Below are 13,438 nucleotides of genomic sequence, written 5' to 3' on the forward strand. Positions count from 1 at the left end.
AGCCAATCAGATTCGAGTATAAATTTCAGAGTTATTTTGCGGAACGAAAATTGGCTAAACAATGTATTTTTAATGTCAATGTAAAATATTTTTAATGTCAATTTAAAACGTTTAACAAGTTAAACCATTCAAGAATAATTATTATATCAAGAACGCGGTGCATAACATTAATGCGCGCTAAAATGTCGGCGCTACATCTTTGTCAATTCGTACGCAAGTACGGAGTTACTGCAACAATTCGTTGCAACATTTGACAACGTCAGAAATATATTTCTGTATTTACTTCATTTAAAGTCTGCAAATTAATAAAAGCTTGAATTTACAAAAGACTAATTTGGCATTATAAAAAATAAACATGTATAAAAGAATCAGACATTGATTCACGTTTAATATAATTTCTTCGAAGCCCAGTAACAGGGACGCATATTTTTGTCCGATATTAACCTGAACATATCGAATTAATAAATGTTAGCTAGCTATAAATGCTTAAGAATTTATACTTTAAAAATACCTCCGAGTGGTTTAAACTATAAACAATATAAACTTCCTAAAGGAATTACTTATTCTCAGATCGTGTTTACATTTATCGCCGAACGAATTGCTCGAATAATGAGAATGACGCTCAGTTGTATGTGATAAGAAAATAATTTGAAAAAAATATGTGACTAAACAGTTCCTCAATAAGTGCATCGAAGTTATTTATCTGTGTTTTATGCAGAAATATAATTAAATCAAAAATCTAATCGCTTACCTGTTTGTTTACGTTATTGTGTCCATCCCGCGTACGATTTAATTTTACCGTAGCACAGGTAAGTAAGTTATCCCACTCGATGAATATTCGGTTTTAAGATTTAATTATTCATTTTGAGTACTACATTAATTAATAAAATCATTTTATCTTTAGATTTCGTTTCATTTAACTTGCATTCCTATATTTTGAAAGTATGGGATAGGATAGGATAGGATAGAGCTTATTTGCAGGATAGGATGCAGGATGCAGGATATAGGATAGGATAGGATAGTTTTGTCAACTTTCACGATAGCAGCACTGTAACACTGGTTAAGTCTCTTTTAATTTCACAATTAAACCACTTATTTATAGCCTTACCAAACCCTCAGAGTAAAACATTAAAAGAATTAAACAATATTTTATTCAATTTTATTTGGAATTCAAAATGTGATAAAATGTACTCAGAAGTATGAACATGGTGGGTTAAGGATGGTTGATATAAATTCCTATATTAAAGGATTAAAGTCTACTTGGATTAGGAGATTAATTAAGGATAATAATTCAAAATGGAAAACACTGCTGGAGAATTCTATTAATTTAGAAAAGCTATTAAATACAGGTTCAGATTATATTATGCAAATGCAAGAATCGTTAAATAATGATTTTTGGAAGGAAGTTACCATAGCTTTTAAAGAAATCCAAGATAACTTAAATGTAAAATCACGGCAGGATTACTGTTGCCAGCGATTGTGGAACAATAATAAATTTAAGATAGGAAATCAGTCCTTTTTTTTATAAATCATGGTATGCTAAAGGAGTAAGATGTGTAATTGACTTGTTTGATGAAAATGAAAACTTTTTAGATTTTTAAAATGTTGAAAAGAAAATTTAATATTCAAATGAATTATTTAACATATATGGGAGTAAGACAAGCTGTACTTTCAGATCTAAGGAAATACAACTTCATTAGAAATGAAGTTTTCAAACCTTTTATACCATTTAATATTAAAACCATTGTATTAACAAAAAAAGGTTCAAGGCCAATGCATGATATATTAAATCAGACAAATGTAACACCAGTGGGAAAAGAAACATGGAGTAGACATTTTGTTTTTACAGAAAAACAATGGGTTTCAATATTTCATTTACCTTTTATTATTACCTCAGACTCTAAATTTCGATGGTTGCAGTACAGAATAAACCATTATATATTAACTACAAACAGTTTTATGTATAAAATTGGTAACGTGGATACAAATCTATGTACCTTTTGTGAAGATGCTGAGGAAACAATATATCACTTATTATGGGAATGTCTAAGGGTACAACATTTATTAGCAGAATTTCTTAGAGTTTGCAACTCTAAAGGAAATAGATGTGAAGTCAAAAGTGTTCAATAATGTACTCATCTTGATAAAAAAATACATATACAGAAGTAGATGCCAGAAAAACCAATTAACAGTAAATGCCCTTATGAATGATTTAAAACAGGTATATAAAGTATTCCAATTCTGTGCAAAGGAAAGAAGTGAAATGGATAAGTTCAATACAGACTGGGAAATTTGGACCCCTGTGATTAACTCACTCCAGAGTGATCTCTCTCTCTCTCTCAATAAAAAAGGTGCTCAATATGTATTTTGTTGTTTTTTTCTCTTAGTAAACATTCATTATATATGCATTATTGATGTAATTGTTTTCGTTGCTTTCTTAAACATACTTTGTGTCCTTGAAAATGTGTTATGTATGTACGTGATGTATGTAGAAGAAGTTGGCATATTAATAAAAAAAAAATGTCCGTTTTGACAAGCTAAATGGTGAGGTCTAGTTCAGTCCTCCTGACATAAAATAATGTTTGCTCCATTACTCAGTAAAAGTTGTACAGTGCTATCATGTCTGTTTTGACAAGGTATATGGAGAGGACTGGATCCGTTTTTCTGACATAAATTTATGTCTGCTCCATTACTCACTAAAGTTTCACAGTGCTATCATGTCTCTTTTGACATGCTCTATAGAGAGGACTGGCTCCGTTTCTCTCACATAAATTAATGTCTGCTCCATTACTTAGTAAAAGTTGTACAGTGTTATCATGTCCCTTTTGACAAGCTCTATAGAGAGGACTGGCTCCGTTTTTCTTGCATAAATTAATGTCTGCTCCATTACTTAGTAAAAGTTGTACAGTGCTATCATGTCCCTTTTAACAAGCTATATAGAGAGGACTGGCTCCGTCCTTCTCACATAAATTAATGTCTGCTCCATTACTGAGTAAAAGTTGTACAGTGCTATCATGTCCGCCTTGACAAGCTATATGGAGAGGACTGACTCCGTTTTCCTGACATAAATTAATGTCTGCTCCATTACTCAGTAAAAGTTGTACAGTGCTATCATGTCCCTTTTGACAAGCTAAATGGAGAGGACTGGATCCGTTTTTCTGACATAAATTAATGTCTGCTCCATTACTCAGTAACAGTTTCACAACGCTATTTTGTCTCTTTTGACAGGCTGTATAGAGAGGACTGACTCCGTCCTCCCGACATAAATTAATGTCTGCTCCATTACTCAGTAAAAGTTGTACAGTGCTATCATGTCCCGTTTGACAAGCTATATAGAGAGGACTGGCTCCGTTTTTCTTGCATAAATTAATGTCTGCTCCATTACTCAGTAAAATTTGTACAGTGCTATCATGTCCCTTTTGACAAGCTCTATAGAGAGGACTGGCTCCGTTTTTCTTGCATAAATTAATGTCTGCTCCATTACTTAGTAAAGGTTGTACAGTGCTATCATGTCCCTTTTGACAAGCTCTATAGAGAGGACTGGCTCCGTTTTTCTCGCATAAATTAATGTCTGCTCCATTACTCAGTAAAAGTTGTACAGTGCTATCATCTCCCTTTTGACAAGCTCTATAGAGAGGACTGGCTCCGTCCTTCTCACATAAATTAATGTCTGCTCCATTACTCAGTAAAAGTTGTACAGTGCAATCATGTCCCTTTTGACAAGCTAAATGGAGAGGTGTAGATCCGTCCTCCTGACATAAATTAATGTTTGCTCCATTACTCAGTAAATGTTGTACAGTGCTATCATGTCCCTTTTGACAAGCTACATGGAGAGGACTGGATCCGTCCTCCCGACATATATTAATGTCTGCTCCATTTCTCAGTAAAAGTTGTACAGTGCTATCACGTCGCTTTTGACAAGCTATATAGAGAGGACTGGCTCCGTTTTTCTTGCATAAATTAATGTCTGCTCCATTACTCAGTAAAAGTTGTACAGTGCTATCATGTCCCTTATGACAAGCTCTATAGAGAGGACTGGCTCCGTTTTTTTCACATAAATTAATGTCTGCTCCATTACTCAGTAAAAGTTGTACAGTGCTATCATCTCCCTTTTGACAAGCTATATAGAGAGGACTGGCTCCGTCCTTCTCACATAAATTATTGTCTGCTCCATTACTGAGTAAAAGTTGTACAGTGCTATCATGTTTCTTTTGACAAGCTATATCGAGAGGACTGATTCCGTTTTCCTGACATAAATACATGTCGGCTCCATTACTCAGTAAAAGTTGTACAGTGCTATCATGTCCGTTTTGACAAGCTAAATAGAGAGGACTGGCTCCGTTTTTCTTGCATAAATTACTGTCTGCTCCATTACTCAGTAACAGTTGTACAATGCTATCATGTCCGCCTTGACAAGCTATATGGAGAGGACTGACTCCGTTTTCCTGACATAAATAAATGTCGGCTCCATTACTCAGTAAAAGTTGTACAGTGCTATCATGTCCCTTTTGACAAGCTAAATGGAGAGGTCTGGATCCGTTTTTCTTGCATAAATTAATGTCTGCTCCATTACTCAGTAAAAGTTGTACAGTGCTATCACGTCGCTTTTGACAAGCTATATAGAGAGGACTGGCTCCGTTTTTCTTGCATAAATTTATGTCTGCTCCATTACTCAGTAAAAGTTGTACAATGCTATCACGTCGCTTTTGACAAGCTATATAGAGAGGACTGGCTCCGTTTTTCTTGCATAAATTTATGTCTGCTCCATTACTCAGTAAAAGTTGTACAGTGCTATCATGTCCCTTTTGACAAGCTCTATAGAGAGGACTGGCTCCGTTTTTCTTGCATAAATTAATGTCTGCTCCATTACTTAGTAAAGGTTGTACAGTGCTATCATGTCCCTTTTGACAAGCTCTATAGAGAGGACTGGCTCCGTTTTTCTCGCATAAATTAATGTCTGCTCCATTACTCAGTAAAAGTTGTACAGTGCTATCATGTCCCTTTTGACAAGCTCTATAGAGTGGACTGGCTCCGTCCTTCTCACATAAATTAATGTCGGCTCCATTACTAAGTAAAAGTTGTACAGTGCTATCATGTCCCTTTTGACAAGCTATATGGAGAGGACTAATTCCGTTTTCCTGACATAAATACATGTCGGCTCCATTACTCAGTAAAAGTTGTACAGTGCTATCATGTCCGTTTTGACAAGCTAAATAGAGAGGACTGGCTCCATTCTCCCGACATAAATTAATGTCTGCTCCATTACTCAGTAAAAGTTGTACTGTTTTATCTCTTCGTTCTGCACCCGACTTTCTATGGTTATAGTCTCCGTGTTCCTGACTATCGTTACCAGCTGCTAACATAAGGGGCGTCCAATCACCGTTATCGACGGCCTTTTCATTGACTTTTACACCTATCTTAATTAACTCACCAAGTAATTCATAATTATGGAACACTGATACAATGTGAATAGGCCAAAGTCTTCCCCATGATTTTTTCAAAGATTCTTTAGCATGGTCTTTAAAAGTAGTTAAAAACAATTCTATTGAACCATTGCAATACAGTGCAGGAATACATCTGATATAATCAGTTTGCATTTCTTGTAGATTTTTAAAGCAGTATAGTGATAGTTGTGTATGACAAAACGCAATGAGAGCAAAAAGTGGCGATACTTCACTTTTTAAATTCAAAAAGGAAAGTTTAGTCAGAAGTAAGTTTTTAGATGTCTGGTAAATCTCTTGTTTATCAATTGCAAGTTTCTTGGTTTCTAGCAATATCTGTAGATGTTCGGGATGATCTGTTATCTTTTCTTTCAGTACTTTAATTACTTTGTCATTTCTTAGACAAGGGTTGAGTACGACATCTAACAGGCGTTCTCCAAACAATTCAGAATAAAGCCTTTCTCCAAGTTGTTCAATGTATCTGTCACTTAGACAAATAGTGAAAGGGTCGTCGTGTTCGTCACAATCTCCTAATTTTACTCTTTTTCTGAGGAAACCGATATCAGCGTACATTATTGTTTCTTTGGGATAATCGTTCCCGAAAACAAGGGTTGTAACCTCCATTACTAAATCGTGATAAAAATGGTACGTGTCTCCAATTTTCTTCACAAAAAAATCTTTTAGGGAGTTAAGGTTGTCTCCAACTGTTGAAGGTGGCGTGTTCTCTAGTAATCCACAAAGTTTTAACGTGTGTTTGAATTTGTATTCCGTGTCTTTATTTGCAAAAAGATTGCTAACGCAAAGATCATCGTCAAAAAGGACAAGGAGAGCCAAAGCACAATATTTACCCTTGTCTCTGTTTCTGAACCCTTCTACCTCCTCTTTTAGCCTTGTTATGGGTTCTGTAAAAAAGCTAACGCCCATAATTTTGTATTCCTCGTTGCTAGAATATAATTTACACAATAACGGGAAATACCTTTCTACTTCAACGATCTTATCACACTCTTTGTCGGATAAATTCATTTTGGATGTATATTGTGTCAAAATCTGCCGTTTTTCATTAACGGATAGTTTATGTTTGCTATCATCGATGTTTATGATATGTGACTGATTCACGAGATAAGGGGTCAATCTATTATCAGAAATAATATGATTTCTACACGACATCACAAGTTTTGCTGTTCGTAAGTACAACTTCAATTCTTCCTCACATGTTTGCCATGAACTATTTAAAATTTCATCAAAAGATTCTTTTCCCAATGGATCATTGAAAACACAAATGGTTTTATCTTTTTGAAATCGACTTGAAGAATATTCATCCAGGATGTCTTCTACCTTTTTTACTCGTCTTACAGTCCAGTCCTGTTCTCTGTATTTGAGTGCAATATGTTGAATAATGGCTGACTTTCCGGATCCTGAGTGACCAGCTACAACTACCAGGTTGTTGCTTTTAATTATTTTTTCTACTTCTTCGAACGCCTTTGTCGAAATAAAACAAGAGTCTTCTTGTTGCCATTGATCAAACATGTCCTTTTCAATTTGTGATTCTACAATGCAAAAAAATAACAAACCGTTTACGTTTAAATAGACACAATTCTTAAGTTAAGACTTAAAAAAGGGAGATCCATATCTATACTGTAACATATGAACACTCACATGTTCTAAGTTAAATCGGAACTTGAAAAAGCGTTCCAAAACCGTGCCCTTTACAGACAGTGCTTTTCTGCTTGGTTTGATGGTTTTGTGCCCCCCCCCCCCGAAAAAAAAATATTCTTTTAAAATGGTTTAAAATGGTTTTATGGTGTGTACATGTAATGTTTTCGCCTTTTCGACCATTTTTAGTCACAGCTCAAAGTACGACGTTGTTTTGTCAGGTGCCCCCCCCCCCCAAAAAAAAATTTAAACAGTTTCTGTCACTACAAATACTACTTTCAGAGAAAGAATGGGGGTTTCGTGTTTTAAAAACATATTTACTTATTTTGTTCTAAATGAAACAGAGGCCCCAGGCCACATCACTCACCTGAGCAATAATAGGCATGATAAAATCAGCTTCACGGAGTCATTATACAAAATATATGGACAATTGTATAATACATGTAGATCTTATACAAAAAATCTGTTTCCCTGGATATTCTTATATTTCTATTCAAGTCCCTTTTCTAACAGGATAATATTATTAATAGTATTATCACATTCAGCATTGCAGTTCTCAAAAAGCCACTTAACAATTGTTTATATACAGGAAATAAACCTACATCAAACTCTGAACCCCTTGTTAGGCCAAAACATCGTCCAGGGGCCAAAGTCTAAACAATATGAAAGAATCAGCAATATAAAAAAAATGCTTCAATATAAGTAAAAGCATATATAATAAAATTTCAGTTTTTGTGAATAATTAAAATGTTTTCCTTTGTACAACTGAATCCACGAAGTATTCCTAAAGATTATGATTTGAACAAATTTGAATCTACACTATCTGAAGTTGCATTTCACTAAAGCTACAGCTTTTCAAGGTAAATTTTTTTTATAGATTTAATCATATTTTTCTATATATTCCTATGTAAAAATTCCCACCCCCCTGTGACCCCATCTTACCCCCCCCCCCCCCCAAGGATCATGATGGTTCTTGAGAAGAATATCTTTTAAAATTACTCTATATCTTCCTATGTAAAAACTCGTCCCCCAAATTGTGGACCCACCCTACCCCCAATAGTCATGAGTTTCACAGTTTTGAATCTACACTACCTGAGGATGCTTCTACACAAGTTTCAGCTTTTCTGACCTAACGGTTTTGGAAAGAAGATTTTAAAGCAATGGAAAAGTTTACAGACAGACAGAGACGAACGACAGACAAAATGTGATCAGAATAGCTCACTTGAGCTTTCAGCTCAGGTGAGTTAAAAAAATCCATGTGTTGACTCTAAGTTAACTCAATCTACGTGCAAATCAAAAGATTATTCGCGTTTATAACGACATCGCAGGTGCCCTGTCTTCACTATATTCTCAGTCTTCAGTCTTCATGTGTTCTATAAAAATCGTTTATACATCAGCAGTCTTTGTAACAATGTAAAACAAGAAAATATGGATCTGCTTCATTCACTAAAATCTATGTGAGGCAAAACCGCAGGTCTTGGCAATTACAAAAGTTAAAAAAATGTGTAACTGCGCACGTAGTATACGATTTTGTCTAAGTAAAGCGCTTTTGCAAACATCAGATAGTAATACTATACAATATTCAGCTAAAATACGTGTATATAAAAAGTACTTCAATATGAATTACACTCCCAACTACTATTGAAATAATTTATTTAAATAGTGGTTTTATTTCAATAGTTGTTGCAAAGTGATTATTCTAGTTAAATACATTCCCAACCACTATCGAAATAATTTATTTCAATAGTGGTTTTATTTCAATAGCGGTTGCACCACCCTGTCCTTCCAATGAATACAAACAAATAGAATGAGTCAACCTTGGAGTAAAAGACGATATGTATTTTAAGAAATTTAGCAGATTGGACAATACTCGTTAACATATCACGTGACTTTATTTATCGCCAAATTCTCACCAGTTATAGGAAAGCATTCAAAAATAAAATCCATTGATACAATTTACAAATAGGCATTGGGTATTCTTATAATTGAAGGTAAATGGAATAAATCACGTCGAACTCGCTTACTGAAATCCATGTCACCTGACACGCGTTACATACTAGACGAGTACATTGAGTTAAGATAATGTACACCAGTTAAACAACATCAGTTTATAATGGGAAAGACTCGATGAACTTTTGCGGGTTTTTTTATATAGGTTACAGATGAGAGCAGTGAAAAACATTTTCTCCTCTTTCACTTATAAATAGATGAAGGACAAAAGGCTCTCAAATGTGGGCAAGAACTAAAGTCTAAAATGTAAACAGTGTATACTACCATAAATAATGATCTATATTTTCAATGTTATTGTATTTCATTGGATAAGAAAGAAATTCTATTAGAAAGCAAAAATCAAGAATAAAGTACATGAAAAATAAAAAAGAGTAGTTCCGAAATCAATTTCAGCTAAGCTATTTTTTAAACCCAAGTTTTGTTATGATTCATTCGTTAGTTTTAAGAACATTCTAAACGATCTCCTACCCTCAACCATTTTGATAACTCGAAATTATCCGTATTTTTATTAGTCCCCTACCGGTTTTCACCGGAGGGGACTATAGCTTTCCTCTGCGTCCGTCAGTCCGTCTGTCCGTCTATCCGTCCGTCCGTCCGTCCGTCCGTCCGTCTGTCTGTCCGTCCGTCCGTCTGACCCACTTCAGTTTTCCACACTTTTTTTTCTTTATGCGTTTGATGAATAATATGAAATTTGCAGAACAGCTTCAAAATGTCAAACTACAGATCAAGTTTACACTTTTGTAGCGTCTGGTTGACATATTTTCGAAAAATACATTTTTTTATATTCCAATTTTTTAATGTTCGGGTTCGTTATCGGGCTCGGTGTCTATCAAATAAACGAGGAAAGTATGTTGTCAATAATAATATCGTGCATTTCTTGGATCATTCCTTTTATTGTTTCTAACAAACAAATAAGTTCTGTTAAATAGTGTCAAGCATTGTGTTGTAAATTTAATCGACAGGGTTTTATGTATTATTACAATCGGGCTCGTTATCGGGTTGGTCTGTTGAGATGGTAAGAAATGATATTCTGCATAACAGTGCATTGTTTTCACAAATTTCTACAAACCGGTAGGGGACGTGTATTGCTTATGCAATACTCTCAGAATGCTTGTTTTATTCGTACCATAGACCTGCTTCTTATTATGACAAATCTAATTGGCCTTTTATTATATTTCTAGACTTAGTATATTAATCCATTATATCCATGGTAGGACAATTTGCAACAACTTTGTAGAATGCATGGACAGCATTTTATCTCCTTTCATTTGTAAAGTTTGGAGGACGAATTACTTTTTTTGATGTAAAAAGTAAATATTTTGAGGTCGAGGGTCGGAGTACCTTAACTACAATATCGTTCCCTATACTGGACACGAAACAGTCTTTACACTTGTCGATACACTTGTTTAAAAAAAATTATTTAAATGTATATGTACCAGTAGGTCATTGCATTTTAGAAACATGGGTAATCCAAGATTAAAAAGTTCACCGCAACGAGGCATCACCTTAATGACACATCACCTTTAGGAGACCACCCTTATCATATTATTTGAAAATCATACTTTGTGATCTTTGATTTTTATTGATACTGTTTTAACACAAAATCGTATATCATATGTTAAAAAATTGTATGATAATCATCTGTTCATTTCATACGGTATAATAAGATAAAATGTTTATCAATACAATAATATAAAATACAATATTGTATCCTACTACATTTAATACATATCATATATTACAATAAAATACCGTAGTAATTAAAGACGCAATATGACACTGTAACAAATAATATAACATTGTATTCTGTTATACATTATTGTATTTCATCACATGATACAATATCATAATATATGATAAATGATACAATATTGTATTTTATCTCATACCTGTGGTGTATATTACCCGTTTGATAAACCTTTGCTATATCAAACGGGTGATGCTTTATCAAATACTTCCGGTCCGAACTATTTTTGACACAACCCCTCGCTTCAACGCTTCAGTTACCTATTTTCGAAGATTTGCTAGTACTATAACTACTCTAAGTATATCTACTACAAAAATTAATATAAAATTGATTTTGTCAAAGATTTAAATCACAAATATGAAGGAAAACACATAACTGCGTAGCACAGGCGTCGGAACCGGGGGGGGGGGGTTATTGTGAGTGGGGCCGATTGGGGGGTTACCCCCCCCCCCTTACCTATTTTGCAAAGTTATTCATAACCGTAACCACAAGACCCTTTTTTCTTGTTTGTCATGATTTTTGATAAGTTTAGCCCACTTCCAACTTTCAATTTGCGTTGTGAAGTTTATAAAACTGCAAATAACTTTAACTATCAAAAAATTATTTAGAGCTAAAAAAATATTTTAAGATTTATTTCAGTGAAACTTTAAATTAAAACAGATAGATTTATCTCAGGAATGACGTACTAAATTATATTGCGCAAGGTCACAATAGCTGCATAACACAACGTTGCATCATCGTTTTTAATCTTTGAAAAAAAAAACAATTCGGGTCACATAAGGGACTGTCTCAAAAGCTTCATAATATAAATCAAAATGTATGAGATAAATAGAACATCTATAATTGTGTGATTTTATATTTGCTTTATCCAACTTGGTGAAATGGTTATATTCGCTCGGCAAGCCTCGCGAATATATACACCATTTCAACTCGTTATTGTGACATATATCATATTGCATAATATAGTATGATATTGTATTGTATGATACTTTATCATATTTTAAACATGATATGGTATTGTATCATATGACATAATGATTCGATACAGCATTGTATCATATTTAAAAATACAATATACTGTGATGTAATAAAATTGTATGATACTTTATCATATTTTAAACATGATATGGTATTGTATCATATGACATAATGATTCGATACAGCATTGTATCATATTTAAAAATACAATATACTGTGATGTAATAAAATTGAACCTTGTACAATATCATAACATATGATACTGAATCATATTATACAATTTTATATATATCACAATTTCATAGCTAATTCAGTTTAATGTGATATTATTACTTATTAGGTTAGTTACTGACTCACTACGGAAATATATTGGGTTGATCAATCTCATAGATGGCGAGGCGAAGCCGAGCCGTCTATGAGATTGATCAACCCAATATATTTCCGTAGTGAGTCAGTAACTAACGTAATAAGTGTTTTGTTTTCCCGAGGACTATCAAGCGACATATTTATTCACAAATAGCGGTGATCTACGCAAAGCCATGTACAAGATGCCTTACATCTCGTCCAATTAAACTCATTTAAACTCTTCAAAATTATCAATACCACCTTTCAAATACGCTTAAAAAATCTTTGCTTCAGCCATATTACTTACAATGTTTTGTTGCTATTCAATTTTAAACTTCTGCAGAGATTTGAGCAAATTTAGACGCTGCCATTTTGTTCTGCTCCAGACACAACAATGTGACGTCAATATTCAAAAGGCAACTACTCTAATTTAAAGAATAATTCCAAAGGGCCACTACTCTAAATATTTTAATGACTTACTAAATACGATTTCTGTGTTAAATAATATGAAATATCGAGATGAATAGGTGAGGTGGCGGCCAATGACGGCTATATTGCCTAATATTAATCCTCACAGAACCTACATAGAGATATATGAGGCAATCACGTGCCATGTTTAATCCAATGAAAATGTGACATTTCAGTCCGAAGGAAAACAAAATAATATATCATATTCACCAATGTTATATTATACCATGATATTGGAGTCTCGGGCTGATACTGGCAGTGATATGGAAAAGGGTATGTATTATTCTCAATATATCATATAAAACAAAAGTGTATCATATCATACAATACTATATCATAGGAGTCATGTTATATCATTAAAAACAAACACATCTTTTAAGCAGGTTTGAGTGTGGTAGGAGATTTTTTAAGCATACTTGATAATGGATATCAGGCTCTACATCTGAAGCTACCTCTGCAATTCATTTATATTGTAGTTAAATCAACTATGCAAGTTATTATTTATAAAACATGTGACCTGTTCCAAAACGTCTGGTGAAGTTAAAACCAGTAATAACTCAGAAGTATTCATCAGAGAGCACCTGCTCCAAAAACTTTCACCAGCTCTTAAAACCTTAAATTCCTCCAGCATCCGAAACATATGGGTCAGATTCAGCATTTATATCATATATTTATATCCATGCAAGTGTGGTGAAGTTAGGACCAGAAATAACTAAGATATATTGTTTAACACCCTTGATAATGCAGATCAGGCTCTGCTTCTGAAGCTTCCTCTGCAATTCATTTATATTATAGT

The 13,438-nt window shown here is 33.9% G+C and overlaps 1 protein-coding gene and 1 pseudogene across 3 annotated transcripts in view; both read right to left on the reverse strand.

Annotated features, from left to right (window-relative positions):
- The window catches only part of LOC117682367 (uncharacterized), a 136,206-nt gene that overhangs the window by 92,125 nt on the left and 30,643 nt on the right, over window positions 1-13,438 (reverse strand). The gene's annotated exons all lie outside the window — the stretch shown is intronic.
- On the reverse strand, window positions 2,697-5,363 carry LOC136274675 (ankyrin-1-like; annotated as a pseudogene).

Source organism: Magallana gigas, chromosome 4 (assembly GCF_963853765.1).
Source record: "Magallana gigas chromosome 4, xbMagGiga1.1, whole genome shotgun sequence".
In the NCBI taxonomy this organism is placed as follows: domain Eukaryota; kingdom Metazoa; phylum Mollusca; class Bivalvia; order Ostreida; family Ostreidae; genus Magallana; species Magallana gigas.